The sequence below is a fragment of the Telmatherina bonti genome (genome assembly GCF_933228915.1).
Source record: "Telmatherina bonti genome assembly, chromosome: 1".
Lineage (NCBI taxonomy): Eukaryota > Metazoa > Chordata > Actinopteri > Atheriniformes > Telmatherinidae > Telmatherina > Telmatherina bonti.
Genome location: NC_136619.1, coordinates 36,889,955 through 36,900,335, shown reverse-complemented (window position 1 = coordinate 36,900,335; position 10,381 = coordinate 36,889,955).

Genomic DNA, 10,381 nt, shown 5'->3' with positions numbered 1-10,381 from the left:
ATATTTCCACAAGATTTGAATTAAATAAGATTTTCTATGCATGGAAACATCATGTGATTATGATAACTGCTTCACTGTGTGCAGAATGTTTTTCTTTTTTACCTTTTATCTTTCATAATAAATAAAGTCTATGATAACCTTTTATATGTAGATTTTTTTCATACCTTTAGACCATAAGGGTCTTTCAGATAGTCTGTATCTCAGTCCTGCACTGCATCTAAACTGATGACATTATCGCCTTCAAGAAATAGCTCTATATAAAATCTTTACTGAGTGATAATCTCAAAGAGCTGTATGTCTCCTTCTGTCTCTGCATTTTGGCTTCAAACCAAATGTGGCTTTTCCATCTGTTATCCACAGTTAGCTTTACTACCTCAATCTATCCTTTCTGACAAAGAAGTAAACTCTTGTCTCCCTCCTGCTATATTTCCTTGGCAACGCACTTCATCTCAGCTAACTTCAGGGCTCTTACCTCTAATATCTTGGAGATAAACATTAGCTGTGAAGGAGAATTCATTATCTGCAAAGTCAGCCATACATTTCTGCAAATGTGCCTACTGTAGGCATTTCTCAGCTAGACTGAATATGGATCTTTATTAATCAGTTTGCATACATAGTTTAAAATTTAGAATAAGAAGAAAAATTCTGTTCATCTTAGAAAAATCTCTTGCATGCATTTATATATAACCCCTGATTGATAATGCAATTGAGAAATAATTCCACCTTTGTGTGCAGTTCCAAGACGTGCATGCATGCATGCATGTGTACAGCAGTACACTGTGTACAAACTGAACCTTAACGTCACGGTAAATATGCACACATATGTGTGTGTGCAGCCTGATCGCATGTGAGTGAGGTTATGCATTCGTGAGTTTCCCTGCAGACTGTCCAACATGTGCTGTCATTGAGAAACACACTGAGAGGATTTGCTAAACTTAGCTCTTACTCCTGCGACAGAGACGCCCGCTGTGCTTACCCTGGCTTTGTGCAGGACACCTGCAAAGCCCAGCCAATTAAACAATGAGCAGCTCAGTCCTCAGTCACTGCTTCTTCCAAGGTGAATTGCAATAATAAAACAGACATGTCCTGAAATGTAACATCTGTATGTCTGTCATACTTGAGACAAAACATCAGTGGGCTACACTGATTGCTCATTTAAAAAGTCTGCAGACCAATTTAGCCAATGTTTAGGAGTAATGCACTGCAAATATTAGATTCATTAGATTGCATTTGAGAAAGTAATGCACTTGAGCCTTAATTTTATTTAGTAAAGGTCTCCATTTTAAAATGACTCCATGATGCTTAAATGATTTAAAGGTTTGCTAATCCATCACTCTGTAACTGAAAGAACATCCCACTCACACCTGAGCAGAGGCGCTGACCTCTCATCTCAAATCCCCACCCTCTCTGCGTGTGCATCAGTTAACACACTGTGCATATGCTGGGTCTTGTTCAACTTGCTTAATTTTTAGAGAATAGGAAGAACCTGCTGCTTCAGTTAATTTCTTCCCAAACTTTGCAAATCTTAGTGCTGCTATAACTGCACATAAGCTACAGGGAAAATACTTGGAAAAGGCCACAAGTTTGCAAAAGAGAAGACTTCCACAGGTGAGTGCTTTTATTTCAGGATGTTTGAGAATATTCTTAGTAATAATAATAATAATACAAGCATGTCTTCTTTATAAGAACATTTGAAGAGGGCCTCAGACACAGGTGCAATGACAGGAAGAGAAATTCAACCTGTAATTCTTATGATTTCCCTCCTTTTCAGAATGTAAATGATCATATTTTGTACAAATCGTATTCCTTATATTCTAGAGGATTGCTGGTTTAAAGACATCTCTAAATATAGTTCTGCGAAAGGATTTACTGCAGACAGTATTGTGATTGATGTGACCCCATTCTGAGCATACCTGAGAGTGATGATTGGTGCTCAGTTGTATTCCTCCTACTCCTGGGTGGATGGCTCGATGTAGGTCACGCCAGGATACTGGCGCATTGCTCCCACTGAAAGTCATCAGTCCTCAAAGTATGGAAATAAACTGAAAAATGAAAACTGTTAAATTAAAAGATTAATGACTTCACATCTCAAGACAGGAACTAATGTCAAGCAGTGCATTGTAGGAATGTGACAGTTTTTTTTTAAGCGGTGCAGCACTTCTTGCCTTAGGCCACTGATGTGTGCATCAGTAAAGATATGATGCTCCAGTGCGATCGACTCCCACAACAACTTGAGACAAAGCTGCAAGACGATGAAGTTCAAAAGAATGGCCCAAAGGGCTTCGACTGTTAATCCCAAGTAAATTAACTTGATGGATTTCACATGAGACGGTTACTTTTTCTGCACTTCATGTCAGAGAATGTAACTACCAGGGGCGACTGGTCGGCACAAGGCTCTGATCTGCCTTCTCTCCTGTTTAAGATGACTGTTTTCACATTTTCCATTAAAAGAAAAGCGGGGGAAGATGTTAATGGGAGGGAAAAGAGCTTTCTGATCAGAAACAGATTTGAAGAAAGTTGCAGTTTGCTGAAAAGAAGTAAGCCTTGAAATCAATCTAATTTTAGCAACTCAGTGCTTAAAAAGAATAATGCCCTTTTCACCCTCAAACATATAAATATGTATTGCATTGTCACTGGACATGCAATGAAACACTCAGGATTCAAGGTCCTTAAATGTAATGTTTGAAAATCAAACGCAAAATCCACAACTTTATTCCCCTGAGACCTGGCATCCTCACACCACAACATCACATATCTGGTCGTCTGCTCTATAATACTCAACTCTGTGTAAGTGGAACCTTAAAGTGTCATTTGGTGGTGTCAGAAGAGCTGCTGTTTATCTATCCTCAATGGAACATCATTTATAATAAATATATTTAAACACGACAATGTATACTGTAAATCATAAAAAAAGAAAATCATTGGTTCCTTATAACCCCAAATAGCCAGAAGACATCTCTAAAATAAGTCAAACTGAAGCTAGGAGGTAAAACATGAGTTCAACACAAGGTGGGACCTCCTGTTGTGGGAACAGTTAGTTAAATAAATGGTAGTGAAGCTAATAAAATAAAAAATTAAAACGTGAAGATGCAAAATCTCCAACATTAACCAACATTGTTACTAAAATAATTTTTGTCAAGACATCTTTTGCTCAACTCTTTGCTCAAATCTGGCATATCTATTCAAGAACAAATTAATGTTCTGCTAAAGAAACAAGAAACAAAAATGAAGAAATGTTTACTTATATGACCAAGAGTAATTCATCTTCACATGTTAACACCTCCTTTTAACACACTGACAGTTCTTGTATAAGTCTGCTTTCTGGCGTGTTTAATTAATCATCATATTAATATATGTTGAGTATATATATATATATATATATACACTCAACATATATTAATATGATTATTATTATTTATAATATTAGTATATGCATCCTGAAACCCTGGAGTTACATTGCTTTGCATTTATGGAATATATATATATATATATATATATATATATATATATATATATATATATATATATATATATATATATATATATATATATTCCATTCATGCAAAACAATGTAACTTCAGGGTTTCAGGATGCATTGACTGTTTACATCTATCGTCTGAAATATTTTTTATTTGTCAAAGACAGAAAGAAAGATAAGTTTAAAAAGACTAATGTAAAAATTAAACTTGAATATGTTTTGTGTCCATCACATACAAAAGATAATACTGATGAACTTTCTTGGCTTGAATAATGCAAAATTTTAGTACAATCTTTTTTTTCTCTTTTCTTACCAAAAAGGTACGTTAAAAAATTGTTCCCATAAGAATTAGGTGGCTCCACTAAAGCTGCATTACACACTTTTTAGTCATGTGTTTAAATGCACCCAGATGGAAACCAGTTTTAGTGTTTTCCTTCCCTTCTGGTTAAGTTCTCTTCATCAGCAATTTGACAGTGATGGATAAAAAAAAAATTACAATTCCTGCACTTCAGACATCTAAATTGGTGCATGCATATATCTGTATTTAAAAAAAAAAAATTTGTATAAGATAAAAAAGATGAGCAAGATAAAAGAAAATTGAAAGCTTCACAGTAGTTACTAAGATCTCATTTGGCTACGTTTTATGATGTGTTACAAAATTAAAATAAGTTCCAGTTAGACCAGATAAAAAGTGGAACTTAATGAGCCCCATCAGACCCACCATTGTCCAAGGGCTTTGTACTTTCTAATTTCACTGAGTGTTACATGTTAGACACCTGATTAGCTTCAATTATGAACAAAATATGGTTAAAATTACCATTAAAAGAAACATGGTGGGCTCAAATAAGAAGCACATGGATACGGCTTTATATCACTTTGCATTAATGCTGTTTTAAACAAAAAAATCACATTTTCCATTTTTCTTTCTTGACTGCGACACCACTACAATTTCACCAAACTTATAGCAGTGTCACAATTTGGACAAACACACAGTGCCTGTGAAAAGTTTGGACACACTTTTTCATTAAAAAGGGGAAATGTGTCCAAACTTTTGACTTCTATTATACCTTCAACACATTTTCTGGTGAGGCAGGCCTGATTTACCTTAAACTCCTCATCATCTGCGTGAGAAGGGACAAGAGGACTCAAATGACTGAGTAGAAAATTACGTTTCCTTCTTTCCTTCCTTCTCAAGTGGAGGCATGATGGCAGAGCAAGTTAAGAGCTGCTTATCCAATTTAGATTTTTTTTGATTGTACATCTGCATAAGTAAGAGCATTTAACTGGCATAATCAGAATCTGGAGCTGAGCTCTGCCTTTAAAATTCCCCTCTTATGAGACAGACGCCATTAAAACCATTGCAGAAACACGATCATCAGCGGTGCATCATCATTTCAGTCTAAATTATGCAAAGTACGGCGGATTGTTTTTAGCGATGACACTCAACGAATGTACTGCTTTTTATTTTTTTTTATGAATATTTTATTTTCCCAAAAAGTGGTTTAGATTTTATTTTTTCCATGCATTTAAAAGAGCATTATTCAGGAAAGGCAAAGTTTTCTGATGTTTGGCTTTATTTTATTTTTTCACATCTCAGAAGAAATTGAATGCAAGCGATTGATCAGTTCATTGGAAGTCTGATCAGAGGTTTTAACAGTGGACTTTCTATGTGGATGTTTGCATGTTCTGCCCGTGTATGCGTGGTTTCTCTCCAGGCATTCTGATCCTCCCACCCACAAGAGTGTTAGGTTAATTAATCACTTCTCACATGTAATTTGCTTTGGATAAAAATGTCTGCCAAATGACTAAAATACAATAAACCTGCTTGCATGATGATTTGCATCAATATCCAAAAGAAATATTCTACTTTATTTTTTTTCCATCAAATCACTACATAAAGTCACAAACTTCCATGATGAAAGTTTATCCAGAGCAGAGGTCTCCAACTCCTCAAGAGCTACCATCCTGCAGGTTTTAGTGTTTCCCTGGTACAACACACTTGATTCAAATGAAAAGGTTCTCCAATAATTTGCTGTCATCTTCTGCACCTGCTTGTTAATGAGCTTTTGATTTGGGTCAGGTGTGTTGAATCAGGGACACAGTAAAACCTGCAGGATGGTAGCTCTGGAGGACCAGAGTTGGAGACCCCTGATCTACAGGACAGATACATTTGGTTCTCACGTCACTTTTTATCCTAATTTATTGCAATGGAATTGAAAAGTTAATCCTGAAAGCTAAAAACAAAAAGAAATGAAAAAGTAAAAACATGAAGAGTAATCTCTAAAGGAAGCTTTTCCATCCACTTGCTTAGAATTATTGTGGAAGTTTTACTTTAAAATCAGATCCAATGTCTAGAAACTAATGAAATAAAAGCCCCGTACTAAAAGAGATTGTATAGGTACTATAGGTATTGCATGTCTTCCTGTATTATGGTAAAAATGGCATTTTTATTTGTTTTATATGTCTTTTCCTAAAATAGTTTACATCAAGTGCCAAATCCTTTATGATGTTTGACTGCAGGAGAATAATAAGGTAAAAAGTTCCTGTGTAATATAAACAGTGCATGTACAGGGCTCTGCTCACTTCATGATTACATTCAAGCATTTTATTTTATCCATTTTATTTAAATCATCCTAAAATGTTTTAAAAGTAGCATATCTGAATACAATGAAGGTAAATATTAACTACATAATTAAAACAGAACAAAGCAGGATAGAAAAACTGCAGAACTTTTGTGCCCTCATGTTAATACTTCATCTTGTGAATGTAAATCGGTTAAAACACAGGCTGCTTCATGCTAAATATGAACTTTAATTCTGAAACTTAAACATTAAAAAGAAGTACAAATCTGTGGATAGGTTGTATGATAAATGACTTAAATGATAAACTTGATTAGTATTAGTAAACATTCTTACTTCAATGATGAATGAGGAAAAACAAAAACCATTAAAAAGGGCCAGTTTTTTAATGTTGGTTATTTATTCCATTTTAAAAATAATATTTTTTCTCAAAAATGTACATTTTTAAGTTTTTATCACAAACATTTAACGGGCTGGAAGTGCCTCAAACAAGATTCAGAATATTTACACTCATTTATGTATAGAGTTAATAAACATGCTGATATTGTCCCAGCCACATGCTCACCTGCCAGCAGATAACACTTCCTGCTTTCCCTCACCAACACTCCATAAAGTTATATATTGTGTTGAAAAAAATGAAAATAAAACGGAAACTATATTGTTTAGGTTGTTTTGAAGTGTAATCTTAAATGTAATAAGTCAAACATGTTTGGGAGTAAATACTGTAAAGAACAAACAACTAAAATTGATCACCGTTTCCAACTTAAACACATTCGATTCAGTTCACTGGCACAACAATGTCATCTCAGAGCACTTTACAGACACATCACAGCCAATTCATAATAAATAGTCTAGTTAAGCAAAACCAAAGACATGCACTGCAACTTTCATCAAGAAGACCTTCAGAAAGAGAAAAAATTTGTTAATGATGCCGATACTGTCTTGTTTATTCATGGAAGATAAGGAGCAGAGAGGTATGCCAGATGCCCTTACTAATGCAACCCTCTGCATTTATCCCACTTGGGACCAGCCCTCAGACAACAATTGTGTCCCCTTTGGGGCTGCAGCAGTGTATGAGAGCAAGATGCAAGACAATAAGGTCTATATATAAGATCTATAAGGTAGAGAGTATGTCTGTCTTCTGGACCAAAACTGGGAGCTGGTCCCTGGTTCACATTGTATTAGCACTCACTGGCTTTTATGACTATTTGATTTGACAGTTATACCTGTGTGCACTTGTGATGTAACCAGGATAAATGTTGGGTGGAACAGTGTCAGTTTTCATCATTATCTCAGTGTCAACATGGTAGCCAAATGCGAAGCAACTAGTGAGTCATAGTCATCAAACTTCTCAGAATTACTCGTTGGATCATTGTTAAGAGTTGACCTATGAGTAGGAAAAATTCTTTACTAAAAGCTGCACTTATAACTTACATATCAAGTGTCTGACTCACATTTTCAGTAAAGTGTAGACCTAAATCTTAAGCGTCAGTCTCAGAGCAAGGTTATGACAGCGCCAGCTGCCGTAAACGGGTTTTTAGTTGACATCACTTCCAAGACCGTTGAGTTGACCAATCACTGAATGGAACTATTTATCTGAGAATATCAAAATATCTTATAGAGACTGGCAATGAATGTGGAAGAAATGTTTAATTCCTTCTTAAAAAACAAATAAATTGTAAAATAATTTTACTGTTGAGATGACGTCTCCTATTAAATCTGTAAAATGTTGTCCAAGCAATTTGATCATCTGCTCGTCATTAAGCAAAGCTAAAACCTCCTTCCAGTCCCAGAACGTCCGCACATCTGCATCAGCTCTTGTGTGATCCTCTACTGAAGGTCTCTAAAACATCTGGAGGGGGAGGAGTACTTCTTAGACTTGAGAAGGTTGATGAAGGTTTTATTCTTAAGTTTGATTAAATGGCACTCTAAGACACTTGATAAATATGGCCCCAGAAATGTGCATCCAAAGTCTTTAGAGCTGATTTTGCTAAAATCTAACAAGAATGAAAAGACACTTTATGGATTAGTTAACAAAAATAAAAAAATAAAAAATCCCCTTCTTACACCATTTTTATACTGACATTTTGAGTTGCGCGTCATTTTTGTTACGTCACAAACAGAAATTTGTTGTCTTTAAAAGTAAAATGTCTGAAAACTTTGTAGTTAAAACACGAGAGCTGTTGAAAAACAATGTCACAATAAAATATCAATGAACATTTCTTAAAGAAAAAAAAAAGATCAGTTTAATAGAATCGATGTGATGAAACATGTGTCTTGAAGTTCCAAGAAGTCTCTGTGGAGCTGTCACAGCTGCAGACTTCTCTGAGTGTGTCTGATCCATCTTGGTGTGTATGTGTGGTGGAATTAGGATGGCTCAGAACAGATTAGTTAATTATAGACACCTGCTGTCTAAGCATGGCCTTGTGTTGTCAGGTGTTGCAGCATGAGGTTGGCTTGTTGCAGAAGGCAGGAGAGGTGGAGCAACTGGGACTGTGTGGATGAATGCTTTGCCATGTGCTCTTAGCTTTGCTCTTTACTCCTTGTCCCTGCTCTGGGAGCAACCTGGTAATTGACGTCTTTACGCAGACTTAATGTTTAATCTGTGCAACAGACTTTCATTTGATATATATGTAAACTGCAGGGATACACACCTGTTTCATGGCATTTTAATACTTAAACACTTGTGCGGCTGGAAACCAGAAAAACACAGCAACTACCAGAATAGAAAATAACATTGCTACGTTGTATTATTTCATAGCAACTCCATGTTTATGTCATTTTGAATTTAAAAGAGAAAATCACTTGCAGCCACCGGGCCAATTAATGATAATGCTGAACTGAACCGATGTGCCTCTGCTAATACCTGAAACATCAATGTTCTGGAGACAGAGACACGATGCAAAGATCAGTTGTCCTTTTCATTTTTAAGTCAGCAGATACAGCTTAATTTACCTTTAGCTGAGATGTTAATAAACTCCATCATCACAGCATTAGTTTATGCACTGAGCAGATCTCCCAGACACACTTGGATGTCAAAATCACCACAAAAATCACTTGGAGATAAGTAATCCCATCGAAACACGAGCATTATACAGGTCCGATTTAGGTATTTTAGAATAAAACTAAAAGAAAAGCTTGCCATTTTTGGTCAGATGAACAATAGTCATTTAATAAAGGTGGCTCTGCCTGAAGCCTTTTACTGCCTAACCGAGAAGTCGCTTGTAGTCGCTTAAAGTTGACTGTGAAGTGATGCAATTACAATATAATACTTCATACTACTAATGTAGAAAGCCATTTTGTATTACAAGCAAATCAGTCTGAAAAAACCTAATGAATGTTGTAGAATATCTCTTCATATATTTTTGCAGATGTAATTTCAGTCCCATGTGAGGTGACCTATTTGATTATTATCAACAATGTATTTGAAAGAAAATGCTAAACAGGAATTACCATGTAAGACTAAAATACATTAATGAACAGTAAAGTAAAGATGCCTGATGTTATGGCTCTTTAGAGCTTGCAATAATTCAGTATTTTTCTGAATGAACATTATCGTACATAATGGAAACTGCTCGGTGGAGGCCATACGTAGCCTACTCTTGTGGTACAATATAATATTGTCACATTTAAAAGAAAATTATTGACTTATAAATAAATGTTATTTAAAAGACCAAGGAACTTTTCCAAATGATTTCATTTAATTTAACTTGTGCAACAATTTCCTTCAAATTGATCATATTAAGGATCTTCGCTTGAGACCTACTTTATATTTTGGACATTTTATATTTGATACTTATGACCATATTTGCATTGCCGTGATCAGCTAGGACTATTTAAAAAGATCAAAATAAGAAACAAACATAACAAAACGATAAACAAAAAGTTAAAAGTACCAACCGGGATTTTCACCTCCCTGCTAATCTGAGCAGGTTGACTCCACCCTTTCTGTCTGGGAGACTTCTGTCAGACCTCAGGGTTCATCAGTTTACCTCTCCACACCTCCCCACAGCTGAACCAACTGACAACTACGATTGTGGATGTACATCACATGCTCAAGAGGAAATTCATCTGCAAATTTTCAAAGAACAGAGAGGACTAAAGTGCTTTTGATGGTTCTGACTGGATTTACTGCTGCATAGTCATGACTCAGTCAACTTTTCCTCTGGCACCCGTGGCTGTGTAGTGTCTCTCCACAAGTGCAGTTTCACCCTCGAATAACATTTCAAAGAGCTGGTGAGTATTTCTAGTTGCATGCAGTTATATGGTTGTAGTCTACACTGGCAACGGATGCCTTAAGAAGAATGTTGCCAGTTCTTGTGCA